Here is a 19,693-nt window from a genome sequence, read left to right as displayed (position 1 = left end):
CCCCAATATTATGAGAGACAGAAATCCAATCCGTCGAAAAAAAGAAAATTTATTCAGAGAAAGTACGTTTTTTCGGCTTGAAATACTATTTGCACTAATTTATTGACATATTTAAACATAGGCCCTCGAACCATTAAAATTGAGTCCTAGTATATGAAGATCGGATGATTAGATGAAAAGTTATTCGTGGTGGGTTTTTATATCGCACTGTGCAGTGTACAATTTGTTGAATGAATTTAATGTTAGAAAAAAAAACGTACATTTATCTGGTTGGTTTTAAAAGAAACAAATATACATATTCTGTTAATGAAGCATCCCAATCAAAAATTAAAAATAAATTTGTAAAATATCAGCTTACAGCAACTTATTTCTACTGTCAACATAGAAGATGATCGGTGGTAAGGTTTCAAAACATTTTGTTTCTCATGACATTGGACAATTTTCGTTCTTGATAAAAAGTGGTCAACTTGACAGGTTTTACTGATCTTGAAAATATATAGAATTGTAAGTTTTTTGTTTCTAGTAATAGCACTTCATATGCACCATTCAGCTACTAAGTGACTTCGCACTAACACACATCCTGTGATTCAGTCTCGGTAATACTAAAGCAAATAAAAACATGATTAATGAAAAACTCTAATATTTGAAAATCATAACATCTGATTTAGTAATATTTTAATCATACTTGTTGAGCAAAGTGTTCATAATGGTTAGTTAACATGACCAATTTATTTTTTTTATTACAAAATTTATAATTACTTCGGAATTATTTTTCGTATTTCAATTTTCTATGACCCATTACTTCGACATTTAGTCTAATTCATTAACTTCTCTTTATCACTTCTTCTTTTTTTAGTCTATTTTATTTAATTCTCTTTATCATTTCTACATTATTTTATTCTATTTATTTTCCTATATACATCTATAATTATTTTATATTATTCATTTCTCTATAATGCTTCTTTATTCCCTCTAATTTCATTTCTTTCTCTATTTCAAGTCTTTTTCTATATCACTTCTATAATTATTCTTTATCATTCATTTCTTTGTCATACTTTTTCATTCAATCTATTTCATTTATTTCTCATAATCAGATCTAAATTTAGCCTGTATTATTTATTTCTTGATATCACTTCTATGTATTTATGTTATTCTTATTTCATTCATTTCACTATATTACTTCTTTATTTAGTTCATTTCTCTACATCACTTTTGTATTTATTCTATATCATTCACATTTCTTTGTATCACTTCTTTATATCACTTCTTTATTTATTCTACATCACTTATTTCTTTACATTACTTCTATCTTTTGTTTATTTCATTTATTTATCTACATCAATTTTGTATTTATTCGATATCACTCACATTTCTTTGTATCACTTCTTTATTTATTCTACATCACTTATTTCTTTACATTACTTCTATCTTTTGTTTATTTCATTTATTTATCTATATCAATTTTGTATTTATTCTATATCATTTCATTTCTCTATATCACATCTTTATATCACTTCTTTATTTGTTCTACATCACTTATTTCTTTACATTACTTCTATCTTTTGCTTATTTCATTTATTTATCTACATTAGTATTGTATTTAAACTACATTATTCATTTTTCTGTATCACATCTTTATTTAGTCTACTTCATTTATTTCTTTATATCACTTCTATATTTATTTCTATACATTTATTTTTCTACACTGATTCTATATTTATTGTGTACCATTCATTTCTCTATATCACATATTTATTTAGTCTTTTTCATATCTCTAAATTGATTTTATACATTTTCTATATCACTTCTATATTTATTTTATATTCTATACCATTTCTGCTCTTATTAACATTCCATCCACACAAAAAACTAACAATAATTACGAAATCCTCATTCATATTCTAAACATCATGTGATCCCTAAAAGGACTGCATTACAATTATTCCGGATCTACTAAGATTTCACATTTAAGGAGATATTTTTCATTTCAACAGCGTGTAAACGAACTTCTTTTTATTATTTCTGGGTTTTTTGAAGAAGGTGCCTAACAAGGGTGCCTTGATAAGTGAGAGATTAGGACACTGTTTTAGCTCACAAGGGTTGTCACGCTTGCTTCTAAAATTTAGACATTTTTCTGCTCACGTGTTAAAAAAGAAGCATTAAGCAGAGCGCAATGAATAAATTTTTACCGAGATCTCTTGTTGCTACAGTCTATGGTGTTTTATTGAAAATAGATTGCAAACAGCGGTAAAAGAATAATAAATCAATAAAAAATAACCTTAAAAAGCCCCTTTCTCCAGTCATCTTGGATTTTTGTTTAAAATTAAAATTTTTCATGTTTGTTTTCTTGATTTTTTTACGAACTTTTTATGACGGAGTACTATACCTTTTTTAAAAAAAAGAAGGCCAATGAAGACGTCACTTCATTAATTAAGATACTTGTGCAATGGTGCTTGATAATTATACTTTGAACATATTCCTTGGATTTCTAGAAAATATCCAAATGTAAGGCAACGAGTCGCAGTGGCTCAGAGGTAGAGCATTCGCCTCCCAATGAGGTAACCCAGGTTTGAATCCCAGTGGTGGCTGGTTGATAAGAATTCTGCTCCCGACTCGCAACGACCATAGTGCTGACGTAAAATGTCTTCAGTGGCAGATGGATCATGGGTTAGAATCTCCTATCCAGCTGGCTAACCATAAGAGACTTTCGTGGTTTTCCTCTCCATGTGACGCAAATGCTGGTTAGTTCCATCAAAAAGTTCTCCATGAAAGATAGTTTGTCCCAATGCTTGATCCAGCAGTTCCCTTGTCTTTTGGGTTGGGTTCAAAATTACATGGCTACAAAATTGGTAGTCGTATACTCAGAATTGATCGGCTGTTCAACGCCTGTACGTATAAAATGTAAGGCAACAAGATTATGTCTGTTAATAACTTTTGATTTTCTGAACAGATTTACACGTACAATGTTACTAGTTGGAAGAGTAAATTTTAAATAAGCTAATTGTAAAACAAAGTACTTATGGAATTAGACACGAAAATGTCCTAACTCTTAATAAACGTATTCCTTCTCCTGGACGGTTTCGAATTTTCACTTCTAATTATATCGGGGATGGCGCCAATAGTTTAGTCAGAAATATGGGTCAGTTGAAAATATAGGCATCTTAATACTTATTTTACTTTGAGGATATTTAAAACCATTTACCAAATTCAAAAACTTTTACAAAGCTATGAAACACTTTCATCTAAAAATAAGAACATGCATAATTATTTATCGTTTTTTTAATATTTAATTTGATGCTCTTCTTCTATTGACATGACAGCCCTTTGTGGGCCAGAGCCTTCCCTAGAACCTTCCTCCATTCTGCTCTTTTCTTTGCTATTGTTCTCTAGTTAGTAATTAATTTTATGTTAAAAATGTTAATTATTAAATTAGGCCAAATAGTTCTTGAAAAGTAAAATTTAAAAAAAAAAATTGTATTTTTCAATATCTATTTCTAGAGAACTGATTTGATTAATTTTGAACCAATTTTGGCTTTTATAATCATTTTAAATACGCTGCACAAATTTAAAGTCAATTGGTGAAGATTTGTTGAAGTTCTGTGATAACAGCCAACTAAAAAAAGTAGCTTGGTAAAACACAATTTTTAAATTTTATGTAATAGTGAAAGGCTGCGCTAAAATAAAAATTCGAGCTTTTCTTCTACTTATAAGGAAATTTTTTAATATTATCTTAAGGTGTTAAGGCAGCTTTTAAACAACGGAAACTATTTTTCTATAAACAAAATCCTTCAGTTGCTCAGCTGTTTATAATAAGCCTCAAAAGAAAAAGCTTTTTTTCTAAACAGCTTAAATTACATATTATTCTATATGCTAGAAAGATTTTTTCTAATTCACAAAATTGCCACCTATTATGTTTTCAGCTATCCCTTTAAATTTATTTAGCTGCTTTGATTAGTGAGCCTGCAACATATTCCTACCCCATTTGTCCACATAAGTTCACCAAACCAACTCCAAAATCTGGCACCGGTGCAAAAATAAACCATCTTCCTTCTCTTCTATGAAAACAAAAGGAAAACAGATTGGCCAGGTATCAATTCAATTGACCATTAAGGCCAACTCAAAAACGAGGACGTGTTTACTAATTGCTTCGCTTATTTCAGTTTCTCTGTGAATCTCTTATTTGTTTAATCTCTCTCTCCAGCAGAAAGAAAAAAAAACCTTTTTAGTTTAGCAGAATATAGATTTCATTAAAAAAAGGTTAGATTTACATTGCATCACCAATTCTAAGGATTCACCTAATGATGTTGATAATCATTATAAGTTATTAAATTACATATTGTTTGCTGTACGTTAGATTTGCTCTTACAAAAGAATAGAGATAGTATTTGTTTTATTAACGAAATAAAAAGCAGTGTCCTGAAATTTCTTAAATTAGTCTTGTACGCTGCTAATATTATCTATGCTGCCATTTATACCTTGCATAACAATCGAATTAGACTTGACCTCGTCACCTTGAAAGATTAAATAGCATGATTTCACTGTAGATGATGTTGTTTTTTTAGATACGAGCTTTAATGGTCCTCGGTTATTTTAAATTCAAAAAAGGTTTAATATATTTTGTGATAAAAATAATTTCGTGTCATTGCTCTCATTTAAAGTGACAGAATGAGTTTTTAGATGCTTTAAGATGCTTACTTAATATTTACTTTTTCTTTTCTTTTCCTTTTGGAAATTCTAAAATTTATCTGAAGATCTTAAAAATCGAACTATTGTTTTTTCCTCTTTTTAATCACATATTTTCAAAACTCATTTACAAGTCCAAGGATTTTTTTCCCCCTACAGTTTCTTGATTTATAACTTAAAAAACTTCCAAAAGATATAATTTACAAAAAGTTCGATTTCCTTTGTGTCTCCTATTTTAAGGATTCACGTAATAGCGTTGAATTATTAAATTATATATTAATGTATTATATTACGTATTAATATAACATATTATAAATTAGATACATTACATTAGCGTTGAGTTATTAAATTGCATATTGTTTGCTATATGTTAGATTGATTATTACAAAATTGTGATAGTATTCGCTTTGCTTAGAAAAGTTAGAATTTCTTGAAGCAGTCTTACATGCCGCTAAAATTATCTATCCTGGATTTTACACTAAGCATAACAATCAAATTGAACTTGGCCTTGTCACCTTGAGATTAAATAGCTTGATTATAATGGCTTTAGTAAGCGTCACATGATGTTGTTTTTTAGATATGAGCTTTAATGTTCCTCGTACTTTAAATTCAAAAGAGGTTTCACATATTTTTTACTAAAGGTATGGGTCATTGCTCTCATTTCAAGTTACAGAGCATGTTAGCGGGCTAAAAAAATAAACATATAATTGCTTTTGTTCAGTTATTTTGAAATATCAAAAGATTCATTTAGAAAATTTCAAAAAATTTTATTTTTCATTATTTTCTCACCTTTATACTTTCAAATAGTTCTTAGAAAAACTCGTATACCAATCCAAGTTCTTTTCTTCTTCTTTTTTTAATAGTAGTTTCTTAATCTTGAGTTCATAACTTTGGGAAAAAATGAACAAAAAATAAATAAAATAAAATTAATAAATAACTAAATTGGTAATGTTTGAAAGAGGTGAAATATTTCCATTCTTTTTTAAAGTTATTCCTATTTTTTATTTTTATTTCCCTTTCTTTATTTTCTTGCAGGGACATTTGAAAAAGTCATAAGCAAGTTCGTTTTCCCATATTTGTTATATCTAAAGATGATCTTTTGGCGGAATAATTTTAAAATAAATATAGTTCATATAAATTAATATCAGTGCATTTATTGTGATACTTTCTTTTTTTATTGCGCCTTAATTGTCATGGAAAGAGTATTTTTTTTTCATACAAACTCAAGATCTACTCTTTTCTTTTTTTAATAGCAGTTTCTTGATCTTAATTCATAACTTAAAAACAATAAATAAATAAATAAATTTGGAAAATGTATGATTAAGTTCGTAATTTCATACTTTTAAAGTCAATATATTCATTTTTACAAAATAAGGTCGAAGGATATATATATATATACATATATTTATTATTTTTTTTAACAGAATAATTTTAATGGAAATAGTTTACATAAATTTATAACAATGTATTCGATGTGTTATTTTGGAAAGCGCTGTGTTTTTTTATAAAACTCAATTTTATTTGCATAACAAAATATGTAGAAGATTTAACAACTATAAATTAATCTTATAGTACCTTTTAGCCCCCTTTCATCTAAATTATTATTTATGTAGCATTTTTTTTTTTCCTTTTAATTTTTGAACATTCTATTCTTCTTTTGATCTATTTTCATCTTTTGAGAATATTTAAATAGAAATAAATTATAGGAGTCACTTTTATATCCTAGGGCTATGTCAGTGATTGCATTTAGCAAAATTAAAAGTGAAAAAACATTTAGAGAAAAAATAAAAACGTTTATATACATTAATTTTTAAAGTAGATTTCCAAAGGAAAATCTACTTTGATTTTTAAAATTTAATCTAGCAGTTATCATCAACTTTTACTTACCTATTCTGTTTATATTTTTCTTTCAACTTTTTACAAACTTAATGTACTCTTTTGTAGCTTAGTTTCCTAAATTTTTTTTTAATTAGTAATGGAGAACGAAAACCACAACCTAAAAGGTAGTTAATAGAAAAGTAGTATTACCATGTTAGTTTTAAAACAGATGCGAAATTAAAAGTTAAGAAGAATTTACCAAACTGATGTTGAAGGAAAAAATAATTGGAACTGTTTTTGTTTTAAAATTTATTTAAAATTGGCTTTTAGATTATTATTGCAGTCCACTCAAAGTTTAAAAAAAATTTCAAACTTACAGTAACAAGCAATAATATTACGTTTCATGAAAAGTATTTGTTTACGTTAGCAACTGTTCTTTCCATTCTATTTCGACCAAGCCAAGCCTCTCAAGTATCAATTCTCTTAAATGACACAATCTTACACGAAGATTTCAATTCTTTCACTAGATATTTCTTGCCTATCACAAAGACAGGCATGAAGCCATGTAGAATAAACTAGTAGCCAGTAAACTAGTAGCATGTAGAATAAACTAGAAGCCATGTAGAATAAACTATCGAATAAACTAGTTATGCATCAAAGTTGCCAGGTTCTCAAAACAAAAATATATCACTGCTACAATAAAATACAAAAACAAATAATAAATCTAAGTTAAGTTAAAGACGTCAATGATAAAGAATTATATATTTTAATGAATTCGATGTGCGATACAGTACTGTATTTAATTAACTTCACTTTAATTAACATTCTAACTCATGTGAGAAACTTAGCTCAACTTTAACACGCCATTTTGCTTATAAACGAACAGCAGGCGCTGAAGTCATAGGTCATATGTGTGGGTATCCATGATCTTCTTCTTCCTGAAGTGTAAGTGCCAATTATAGTCAAAGAATGAAATAGAAGTTTAAAATTATTTACCTGGCTTCATTAAATTTAAAATTTAATCTAACGAGAATCATTAACTTACTTTTACTCACCAATCTCTTTCATTACTTTCTTCCTTATTTTCTGAAACTTCATTTACTTCTTTGTAATTAATTTTATTTTTTGACTTTCTCATCTATTTTCATGCGTTATTTAATTTGCATCCTTCTTTTTTCGAATTCCCTCTTACCATCCACTGAAAATTGCTAGCGATAAACAACTGTGAAACGCAAACGATAAATAAATAAATTTTCTGGTAACAACGCCTCGTTTGCTTTTTTTTTTTTTGGAGGGAAAATCAGAGAAAGCTCAGGCTAATTACTTTTTCGATTAGAATGTTGAGTTAGCCGCTGAAAATCATTTAATATAATTAAGGGTTGCGTCTGCCATTTTCTTCGTCAAAATTTTTTAAGTGCTATCCTTTGAGATTAAAAAGAAGATAAGATTTCGTGAAGAAATAATAAATTGTTTGGTTGAAACGAAAATATTTTTGACAATATTTTTGAAATTTCTAGGAAAATTGTTATCTTGCAAATTTTTGAGTATTCTTTATTTTATATAATAATTATTTTCTCAGCGAGCTGTTGACAAAATACATTCAATCTATTTAAAAGTATGAATTGGTCATTGGATTTGAACTGATTTTATGATTCATTATTTATATTGTTTTTTTATAACTCTATATTTAAGGATTTTTTTAATAAAGAAAAAAAATGCTGTCAATAATGCAATATATTATTTTTTATTGCTGAACGTTTAGCATTTTTTTTAATACCTTCTTGTTGCTTTATTAAATATTCATTTTTTTTCGGGGTGGGGGATTAAATTCAAATCAATTTACACATAGGATACTTGCTAAATATAGAATTTTTAGAATGTTTTTCTTTTTTAAGAAATAGAATATTTATGCAAGAAAAATGTATGCCTTAAATTTAGTTCTTAGATCCCTTAAGCCTAATAATTTTAACGAAGATTCAAATGACCAGATTCATGACCAGGCTTATTAGAAAAGTATTTGGTATTTTTTAATCTGCCTGACATTTTTAGGTTCATCGCAATCAGCCCATACGCCTTTACGATAATTAAGAAATGTTTTGGAAATTAATCAGACTGAATCTGCTTATTCTTATTGGAATAACCCTTACTTACGATAAGTCTTTCTCTACTCTGAGAGTTTAGCAAACTGCCTGAAATAAATCAGGCTGATTGAGCAATCGATTATACGTTTTGTAATTAGCCTAAAAATATGTGATCTTGCTGCAATAAGTCTAAAATGTGCCAACTGATTAAAAAAATACTGAAGACTTTTCCATTCAGCCTGGCCCATTAAAAAAAATACGGCTAGCTGTTTGCAAAGAGCCAGATTATTTGATTAGCCTATGACAGATACTTGTTTGTAAAATGCTTTTTAAGTAAAATATTCATATCACGATATTTGCGATATTTGTCACGATATTTGCTGATGTCACAAGTGGAACAAAACGGGGGGAATTGTCTCTTTACGTGCAGTGGTAATACGACGCCATGACAAAAGGCTGTTTGCAAGTTATAAAGAAAGAGGACCGTGATCTAAATTCCGTAGATAAAAAATAAATAAAAAAATTTTTTCTTTTTCTTCATGGAGTTAATGAAATAAACATTCCCTCACCCCCTTTTTATGGAATCAGTTTTGGAAGTTAGACTGAAGGGTCATTTCATTTTTTGGGCGAAATGCCTTCAAGGTTCAGACTTCCTCAACATCAGTAGATAAAAATTTCTAATTGAATCAGAGAAGAAAAAAAAATAGTGGAATAATTCTAAGTCCACAAAACGTGCACAGAATGAGGGATTAAACATTAAGGTCATAAAACTTGGTGTTTTCTGGAGACAGAAAATACCGAGGTTGATGTCAATGCTCTTAATTGTTTGTTGTTTTTGTTTTCCTTCTATTTTTTTTTTTCTTTCCTTCTTTTGCTTTTGTATTTTTCAAGTTCAAACGATATTTGAAAGAGCTTTAAGTGGGCATGAATCTTCACACTTTTTTTTCTTCTTCTTTTTTTTATCAATGCGGCAGGAAGTATTAGCGTGTAAATAAAATAAAATCTATTGTCCTCATTTCATTTACTTTTAATACATTGGCTATTAAATTAGAAACATTTTAATGACTTAAATGAAATGGTTCGAATGGTAACCAAGTAACCGTGATTGACGAGTTTTTTTTTTATATATTTATTTTAATTGTAATCACAATTGGATTTCAAAATCTATAAGCAAAGAAATTTTGTTTAATTGTAAGTTCGCATTTTAGTATTCATTCTTCAGATCATTCAAAAATACATTCTAGATTAATATATCTTTTAAATTCGAATTGAAAAACTAGGTGAATGAGAATGATCTTAACATATTTGACACTCAATGACTTTCAACAAAAAAAAGTAAGATAGCTGAGTTATGCATGCTTGTACCTGCCAGTACAAAATTCTGATTAAAGAATTTAATGAATTAAGTTACATCATACAGTAAGCAAGAAGCAAATCTTTTCAAATATAAAAGAATTCGTTAAGAAATACTTAAAAAAACGAAGAGACCCATGAAAGCATCTATAACTTGCTGGAATGTGTTTCAGGTCGATGAAAAAAACTTGTAAACACAATTTTTCTTTTAAAAAAATCAGTACAGAAACTACGTAAAAAGTAGTGAACAACTAACGTTGTTGCCACTTTTGTCAAATACAAAGGAGAGAGAGAGAAAAAAATCTTGGTGGCATAATTATAACTGCCATTAATTTGAGAGAAAATCTTATCCGAAATAACCTATTTTAATTAAGAGACGACATTCATTCAAGATTCCTTTGTTATTTCGATACATTCATATAGAATAAATAACCATAAATTTGATTTATGAAATTTAAGTGAAAACGATTTAAAAGCATATTAAAAAAAATCACTTCTCCTAAAATTGAGTTACCTCTTTAGAAATAAATATTATTGCAGTGGTTATTTACCACAATTCAGTGATATATCGAAAAATGTGGATATTTTAAGGCATATTGATAACAAATTTTTAAAGACATTCTCTCATAATATATCTTAAGTATCATGCCTTATCATAAATATCGAATGCACGATAACAATCAAATACAATAGTATCGCGATTGTCACAGACAATGGTAAATGTGTAATATGATAATATCGCGATTATTATCAATTACGATGATTATTGAATCTTATCTGATAAATTTCATTTCAATATCGAAAATTTTGACCAATGTAAAAATACTATAAATTGTAAAAATATTGCTATATATCGTAAAATATGGATATTTCCCGACGACATATTACGATATTAAAAGTCAAATATTACCCAGCACTAGTATTGATTTTGAGAGAAAATCCTGGTAAAACAAATTGTTTCAGTAAATATTTCTGAAATGTCTAATATATAATTTAAGCACTCGAGCAAATTATTTCTTGCTCGGAACATACTCAAATATTACCTCATTTAAAATCACGTACGAACTCAATGACGAAACAACACTGAACAAAAATTTCAAAGAATTCCTTCCTAAATTTAAACAATAAGTAACAAAAAGTATCTAATATAATAATATCATAATTATTATTGACAATGATAAATATGTAATGTGATAATATCGCGATTATTATCAGGATAATATTGCTATTATTACCGATGGTGATGATTATGCAATCTAATATTATCGTGAGTGTTGCTAAATTTCATTTTGGTAACGAAAATAGGGATCAATGTAAAAATACTGTAAATTGACAAATTGCAAAAATATTACTATACATCGTGAGCTATCGGTATAACACGATGATATATCGCAATATTAAAATTTCTATATCTCCAAGCTCTGATTTACTTTCAGAGAAAATTCCGGAAGAATACATTTTAAATTAGAAAAGTAAATACTTTTTAAAACGTATAATATATAATTTACACACATTTCAAAACTATAGCAAAATATTTCTTGCCACGAACATACTCAAATATTACCGGCTTTGAAATCGCGTGCGAACTTGATAAACCACTAAGCATGTATCTCAAAAAATTACATTTCTAAGTTTAAAAAAAAAAAAATGAATAAATTGAACTCTCGTGCAGAGATAGCGATTTGAAAAGATCGAACGTAAATCCAATCACGAATCCCAATCCGTTAACTTTTTCGGAAATAACTGATATCCGCTCGAATGGAATCTCCAAGAATTGAATCATCACGCACATAATAACTACAGATATATACTCTCACAAGTATGTTGTACCTGGAGAAAATTTGGCTGGAAAGAAGAAAAAAAAACGCGACTGTTTCCGCATTTTTGTCTTTCGTGTCTTAGACGCTGTTCCATATTTAATAACCCCTCAAGAAAAGACTATATCGTGTTTGCTATAAGGGTAAGACGCCAAAAAGAAAAGAAAATAAGCGAAAGATCGGAATGTGTTATTGTTGTCGTGGTGGTCAGATGAAAAGTTTTGGCGTTTTGTTTTCAAAAATTCGTGAGATCTCAATTCCATTTTGATTACTATATTTCGTACCAAGTAGAATTGTTTTTTCTTTTTTTTTCTTTGCTTCAGTTTCTTTCGACTGAAGATGCTAATTGAGGAGCTGAGTGTTAGAGCAAACAAAAGTGTTAATTTATGTTAATTTATGTTAAAGTAAATGTGTGGGGATATTAGTTTTACAGTTGAAGAGCTGAGCTAATTAAGGAGCTTGGTCTTAGAGCAAATAAACATGTTAAGTGATATTAAAATAAATTTGTGAGGAATCGCTTTCACAATTGAAGAGCTGATTGTTAGAGCAAATAAAAGTATTAGGTTATATTGAAATAAATTTGTGAGGAAATCACTGTGCAAATGGAGAAGTAGGATGTTAGAGCAAATAAACATGTTAAGTGATATTAAAATAAATTTGTGTGAAAATCAGTTTTACAATTGAAGAGCAATCAAAATTTCAACATAAACTGATGAAAAAGAATGTTCGAAGCGGCAGTTTTGAAAGAGAGAAAAAAAAATGTGGAAAAGATTTAACTTAAAAGAGAAGGGGAGATCTTAAAGATATGGAAAGATCATACTTTAACCTATTTTAATTATACAACGTTTGTTTACTTTGCCAAGTCATTGAATTTCGAAGATCTTAGTGGAAGTAGTAACTAACCTTGAGTGTTTTTGGAGTGGAAGAAGGATCCAGATGTTTTGGCAACAAATAATCTTTCCTTGAACGACAAATTTAAACGCAAAAAGTACAAAAATGATAATGTAACATTTTAAATGAGTGTTAAGAATTTATAAATTTCATCAGTTGAAAACTTGCAGATAAATAAAGGCCAAATATTTCTTTTCTGCTGTCAATGTGTAGCATTTAAAGCGAATTAACCCTAATCCTCTAAAATGTCAGTTTAAACCTTCATCTACGAGATTGAAATATGGATCAATAGGCGACTATTCTCTTCATTAATGTGTCCCTGTTCAGCCTAAACACCGATTCTCGCCGTACGTTCATATTGAGAGAACCAGGGATCCGCCACCTACCCTCCAATGTCCGTGAAATTGACCATTATGGCGGAGCAAGTTTAATGGTCTGGGAAGGCATCATGTTGGAAGGCCGCACACCTCTCCATCTCTTTGAAAGAGGCTCTGTGACTGGTGTGAGGTATAAGGATAGGATCTTGGAATCCTATGTTTGCTTTTTCAGGGGTGCAGTTGGCCCTGAGTTCCTTTTAATGGACGATAACGCGAGGCCACATAGAGCTCTTCTGGTCGACGAATTTCTAGAGAGTGACCTTATTCGCCGGATGGATTGGCCAGTAAGATCTCTAGACCTTAACGCTACAGAGCATGTCTGGGACGCTATGGGGAGGGCAATTGCAACTCGCTACTCCCCTCCGAGAACCATTCAGGGAATAAAGAAAGCGTTGCTGAACGAGTGGGGCCAATTGCCACAGGAATGATACACTGCCTTATTTCGAGTATGAAATCACGCTGCAAGTCAGTGAGAGGGGACCATGCCCCTTACTAACCCATTTTTTTTTAAATTCTGCAACAGCTGTTTCATACTTTCCTACTCCAACAAGTGTTACGCACAATCATGCGTGTGTATTATAATTGTTGAATGGTTATTTGCTTTGTATTGTATCAATGTATATAGTACACAGTAAATTTCATTAAAATCGTTGCAATTGTTCTAGAGATAATGGACCAAGTCTGCAAAGTCTCTTAATTTCTTATACCAGTGTATTTGCAGGATAATAAATATTTAACATTTATAACAAATCATGGCATTAAGATGGTCTTAAGCAATGAAACAAAATATAGATTCCAATGTTAAAAAAAAATTATCATTATCAAAAAAATTTAGTTAACCGAATCCGTCCGTGGCAGTAGCTTTCTATAAAGAGTGAATATATAAAAACATTTAGTGATATTTTAGTGTAAACCAATTTTTTGTAAAATTGAAAAAGTACGAAATTTTGTTGCAATATGATCTAGAAAGTAAAGTTAAACCGTCATTGCTTTTGCATTCTTGGCTTTTCAATTTGCTGACCAAAAGAAGAAGAAAAAGAAGGGGAAAAAATTGCCAGATTCATTTGGAACCTCCATCTACTCCAAAAACATTCCAATGTTACCACTTGAGCTGTGGTGGCTCAGGGGGTAGAGCATTCGCCTTCCAATGAGGTGAACCGGGTTCAAATCCCAGCTATGACTGGTCGATTCAAATTCCGTACCGACTTGCACTGACCGCAGTGCTGATGTAAAATAACCTCAGTGATAGACGGATCATTGGTTAGAGGTTAGAGTCCTTTTGCAATGATTATCTATTGCTATGAGTCATGGTTATCTTGCCATGGTTAGAGTCATCTTGCCGTGGTATTGATCATGGATTACAGTCCTCTTGCCGTCAGGCTAACCGCGGGAGGTTTTCGTAATTTTTCCTTCCATGTAGCACAAATGCGGGTTAGTTTCGTCAGTTTCTTTTAGTTTCTTTTGGATGGGTTCAAAATTACTAGGCTGCGGAGTTGAACATTAGTAGTAAACCCAAAATTAGGTCGGCTGTTCAACGATGGTTGTAAAATAAAACAAAATACTGCCACTTGAGCTTCAGTGGCTGTGGGGAGAGAGCGTTCGCTTTCCATTGACCCAGGTTCGAATCCTAGCGATGGCTGGTTGATGTGAATTTTGCTCCTGGAGCACACCGACCACAGTGCTTACGTAAAATATCCTCAGTGGTGGACGAATCCTCTCGCCATCGGGCTAACCGAGGATTTTGTGTGTTTTCTCTTTCATGTAACGCAAATGCTGGTTGGTTCCGTCAAAAAGTAGTTTATCCCAATGCTTGATCCAGGAGTTCTCTAGTCTTCTGGGTTGAGTTCAAAGTCACAAGACTAAGAAGTTGAACCTTGATAGTCGTAAACTCAGAAGCGAGACGGCTATTCAACACCGGTTATAAAATAAACCACTTAGTACCTTCATTCTCCGAGTCTCCGCTATTTGATAATTTGACAAAATAAATCAATGTTGCATAATCAAATGAAATTAAAATAAGATCTAGTTTTATGTCACATTCATTTAGAATTACTTTCTTACACTTTCATACATTTTTAATAATAATAATAAATAAAAAATTATTTTCTTTCTGACCTTGATTTTTAAATTTTTGATGTGAGTCCATAGTGATAAAAATTTTAAGCTACTATAAAACTTTCTTATAAACCAGATTGCATCTAAATCTCGCATATCGCGAATACTAAAATACCTTAATAGCTCCTTAAACGCTAGATTAATTCGTCTGCCATTATTCTCTAATCACGTGCAATAATATTTCCCCTAATCACTTATACGTGTCTGACACTTGTTGCAGTGGGACAAGAATACACCGATATCTTCGCCAATCTGATAATTTCCTCAATTTGATTTCAAGCTGAGCCCCACGCGAAGTTATCTTCTTCAGATCATCCAACGCACTCAAGCAAAGAAACTGCTAATCACTCCCGTTTTGTACCACTAAAAATCGTCTGCCGTTTTGTTTGTGCGTCAAGTATCACCACCTTTCGATTTAAAAGAAAAAAGTCGTCTGACTTCTGTTAAAAAAAAAACATGCGTCGGTTCCTGCGACCCTTGTAGTCTGAACGAAACAATAAATACACGTAAATGAAGAGTTGTCCACGAAATATAACTTAGTGGTGCGTGAACGTGAATATTTCCGTCCGCTGGTTAGCGTGAGTTCCGCCGCACGGGTCACGCGATCCCAGTCAAAACACTCCTTACGCCTTATTTGCTTTTATTAGCTTTTTCAGGAACAACAAGATGATGATGGCGATGTCATTAGAATAAATTCGTGAAGCATCCTCAAAACACTTATTGTCCCTTCCAGAATGAAAAATGGTACCGTTTCCTGCAATCCCAAAACTTTCGATTGTGGTCATTTCTTTTTATTCCTTTATTTGGAAGTGAATAATGTTCCGGTGAAGTCCTGCTGATAACCTGCGTATGTCCGGTTTTTTATAATCATTGATGTAAATATGAAAGCTTGTAGATGGGTAACTTGTGATTTTGCCTATCGATGCCTTTGACTTTTGAATGTCAATGCTTCAAATTCAGTGAACACAAATGTTGGTTTAAAGCACTCGTGTTTTAAATCCTTCCTGGCTATTTTCTCATTCACTTTTAAATATGAAGGCTTTAGTGAGTAAAAGTTACCCACGTCTTTGCAGTTTAGGGTTATTTTCCCGCTCCAGGTACTACAGGGTGCATTAAAATTGCTATAGTGGTAGATTAACGTAGTCGAAGTTAATTTGAATCAGCAGCCACTTAAATGCTATAAATTTATACCCAATTGATAACGTAACTTAAAATGTGTGTTTCAAATCGAATTACTGTTGTAATCAGAATTTCCTGATATTTCTTTTAAAAAATATGATATGCATTTTGTGACATAACTAATTTACCACTAAAATAATTTTGAAGGACCGCTAATTGCAGGATACCACTGAAGGACTGCTGACTGTTTCTATAAAGACTGCCCTTAATATGTATGTTCAGAGTATTTACCAAAAATGACAACTAAGTACACGCATCTCAAATTATTATATTTAACCGTAGAAAAAAAAATGATATATTTGACCAATTACAGTAGAGAAAGGCGAATGTAATAAGCACCAAACCAAGTTTAATTGAAGGTAGAATCTTGAAGGTATTTTTAATAATCGTTTATCAACTTTTCTTTGCTTTCTTTTGCAATCAAACCTGTCTTATTGTTTATTACACCCACCTTCCTGTACCGAGATTTGTCAGATTGAGAATCTATTTTTTTTTTCTTTTTCGCTGGTCAAATATTAATTTGTGACCCACCATATCCGAACATTTTTATTTACTTTTTGATGAGGATTCTAAAAATACATATTAAGGGTGAACTTTAAAAACACCCTGTATGTTGCTTCTTTTAAAAATGAATCATTATTGTATCATAAAGTGCTCCCATCTTTCGACAGAGACAGATACACATTTTAGCAGAATAAATTTGTTACTGGATATAATTATTTACAATAAAGAAGTGAAATTTTTATAAGATGTGGGTTATCCCTTTTTGTCCTTTTGGGGATTTGATGCGTGGAATCATAAGCAACGACTCCAAGAAATCTAATCGAATCATTGTCAGAGTTCAATTCGTTTATTATCTTTCTTAGCATACTTTTATTAAGTTACTTTAAAATTTTATCACAGGTTTTATATGATAGAATAAAATGCATTGTGTTTTATCCTGTATTTTTAAATTTTTTTTTAATTTTCTCTTTATTGCTTGAATTTTATTTATTTATTTATTTATTTATTTTTTTTTTGAATTTTTTGCTTTATTTTACATTTCTTGCTTAATAACTTCCATTTTCGTTTCAGTGTTTGGTGCTCTTCACGCTCTTGTATTTATACATTTTGCTTCGGCTATAATAATACAATATTAGGAAGCACTTTCTAATTGTGAATCGCACTATATAATCGTGTGAGCTGATGATGAGAAAATATCTTTTCCTTATTTTGATTTCCAGCTTTTAAATTTTGTTTTTAAATTTTTAAATATTTTTTTCAAAATTTGACTTATTAATAATTTTTCTTCTTCTCTTTAAAAATTTATATAGTTTTTTCAATCTTTTCTTCGTACTTTTAACTTATTTTTTGGGTTCTATGCAGCTTATGCGCAGTAAATAAAACTTATTATTTTTCTTAATTTTCTTCGTTAATTTTTCTTTTATTCTTATTTGTGTCTTTGTTGTGTTATATATGATCCAAAAACTAAAAGCATGCGGAAATGGCTTAAAAAACCACCTCTTAAGTTATACGGGTGTGGTTAATTTAAAAATTAGACTTCAAATAACAACTTTATCTTGCAAATTTATAATTAACCATTTTCTTTTATATTTACAGAATAATATTTTTAAAATAAATTGATTCATTTTAATCAACGGATGGCCTACGAAATGTTAATTTTATCAATCGACCTCTTCTGTTTACGGAAGATGTGTCTGCGGAAATTCTAATTTTGTTTATTTTAGAAACATCACTTCTTCCACGCATTCAGCCTTTAGGCTTAAAATGGACTTCGGTCAGAGTTTACACGTGGATGGTGGCATTTCACGCTTCATAAACAATTCAGAAATTCCTCTGTCATTTGAGCGTTTCAGAACTATGGTTAAGGTTAAAGTTTAAAAAATACTTTCTGTAAAGAGATTAAAACAAAAAATTGTAAAAGAGGAATGCAATGTGTGTTAAAGTTCGTTCAAAGCTACCCACTATTCAAATTAGTATTAGTTGCTATTTTAAATTTTAGAAGGATAATTACTTTTGTTAAGAATATTTAAACAACATAAATTATTTTTTAAACAAAAATTATGATAAATGTAAACAAAAATTATGATAAATTTAAACAAAACTTATGATAAATTTAAACAAAAATTATGATAAATTTAAACAAAACTTATGATGAATTTAAACAAAAATTATGATAAATTTAAACAAAAATTATGATTAATTTAAACAAAAATTATGACAAATTTAAACAAAAANATTTAAACCAAAATTATGATAAATTTAAACAAAAATTATGATGAATTTAAACAAAAATTATGATAAATTTAAACAAAAATTATGATACATTTAAATAAAAATTATGATAAATTTAAACAAAAATTATGATAAATTTAAACAAAAATTATGACAAATTTAAACAAAAATTATGATAATCTTAAACAAAAAATTATGACGCAGTGTTTCAGAATTATGTTCACTATTATCTCAAATGTGAATTCTGAATCTTGTTAATATCTTTATTTTATTATCCATACATCAGAGAAAAATATAAGGTATAAAAGATTTACGTTTTTATAATTAAGAAATTTATCAATTTAATAATTATTTATTACTGCAATAATCTTGTTCATATAATTAACAGAAACTTAATTAACATCAACGTTTTTTGTTACAACAGTGTATGTTTTTTTACTATTTAAAAAAGAATTATGAGAAACTAGCAGTAAAAATTTTGTAATGATTAAAAAGAGTGCTACAAAAATATTAATATAATTTTAAAAAATTATAAAAAATAACCGCTCAAAACTTTTATATTTTTAAGAAATATTGACTTTCGCTGATCGGATGTAAAAACTCTTCCGTCGAGCCGGAGTCGAACCAGCGACCTATGGATGTCTATGATTTTTCCTCTACAGTCCACCGCTCTGCCAACTGAGCTATCGACGGCTGGTTTGGTTAGAAACATGTAGTAAATAAATAAATTCAAATTATTTGTTTAACAGTGTCAAAGAAAGGAATATGTGACAAGCGATAAAATATTTGTATTTCGAATCACTTTTCGAAGATTTATATCTTCTCTTCTGACTCCTTCATTACAGTGACGTAGTACCAGAGAAGTACAGCGGTGGCTGGGAACAAGCTGCTTAATTAAATTCCCTTTTTTCAGAGAGAATCCTTAAAATTAAAGGTTTCTTTTTATTTTTAACTATATTATCCTAGTCTTTTTTATGATTTGAAGACACCAATTAAAAAAATAAGCGTCCGTCGAGCCGGAGTCGAACCAGCGACCTATGGATGTCTATGATTTTTCCTCTACAGTCCACCGCTCTGCCAACTGAGCTATCGACGGTTGGTTCGGTTAGAAACATGTAGTAAATAAATAAATTCAAATTATTTG

At 29.8% G+C, this 19,693-nt stretch overlaps 1 protein-coding gene and 2 non-coding genes across 4 annotated transcripts in view; all 3 read right to left on the bottom strand.

The window, feature by feature from the left end:
* LOC107441065 (uncharacterized) overlaps positions 1-7,920 on the bottom strand; it is an 87,148-nt gene extending 79,228 nt beyond the window's left edge. Inside the window, exons 1-2 of one of the 2 annotated variants that reach the window (XM_071183089.1) lie at positions 7,547-7,920; positions 6,571-6,636 (exon numbers count right to left, since the gene is read on the bottom strand). The gene's annotated coding sequence lies outside the window, so the exon portion shown is untranslated. The remainder of the gene's footprint in view (positions 1-6,570; positions 6,637-7,546) is intronic. The other variant, XM_071183093.1, reaches the window with a different exon arrangement.
* Positions 7,921-19,153: 11,233 nt separating this feature from the next.
* On the bottom strand, positions 19,154-19,242 carry TRNAY-GUA (transfer RNA tyrosine (anticodon GUA)). The gene is given in 2 exon segments: positions 19,154-19,189; positions 19,206-19,242. It is a non-coding gene; the product is annotated as a tRNA-Tyr (tRNA).
* A 314-nt stretch (positions 19,243-19,556) lies between these two features.
* TRNAY-GUA (transfer RNA tyrosine (anticodon GUA)) lies at positions 19,557-19,645 on the bottom strand. The gene is given in 2 exon segments: positions 19,557-19,592; positions 19,609-19,645. It is a non-coding gene; the product is annotated as a tRNA-Tyr (tRNA).
* Between the last annotated feature and the right edge of the window lie 48 nt (positions 19,646-19,693).

The sequence above is a fragment of the Parasteatoda tepidariorum genome, chromosome 1, assembly GCF_043381705.1.
Source record: "Parasteatoda tepidariorum isolate YZ-2023 chromosome 1, CAS_Ptep_4.0, whole genome shotgun sequence".
Taxonomy (NCBI): Eukaryota; Metazoa; Arthropoda; class Arachnida; order Araneae; family Theridiidae; genus Parasteatoda; species Parasteatoda tepidariorum.
The sequence above is the reverse complement of the archived record's forward strand: the minus strand, read 5'-3'. Positions and strand labels throughout refer to the sequence as shown.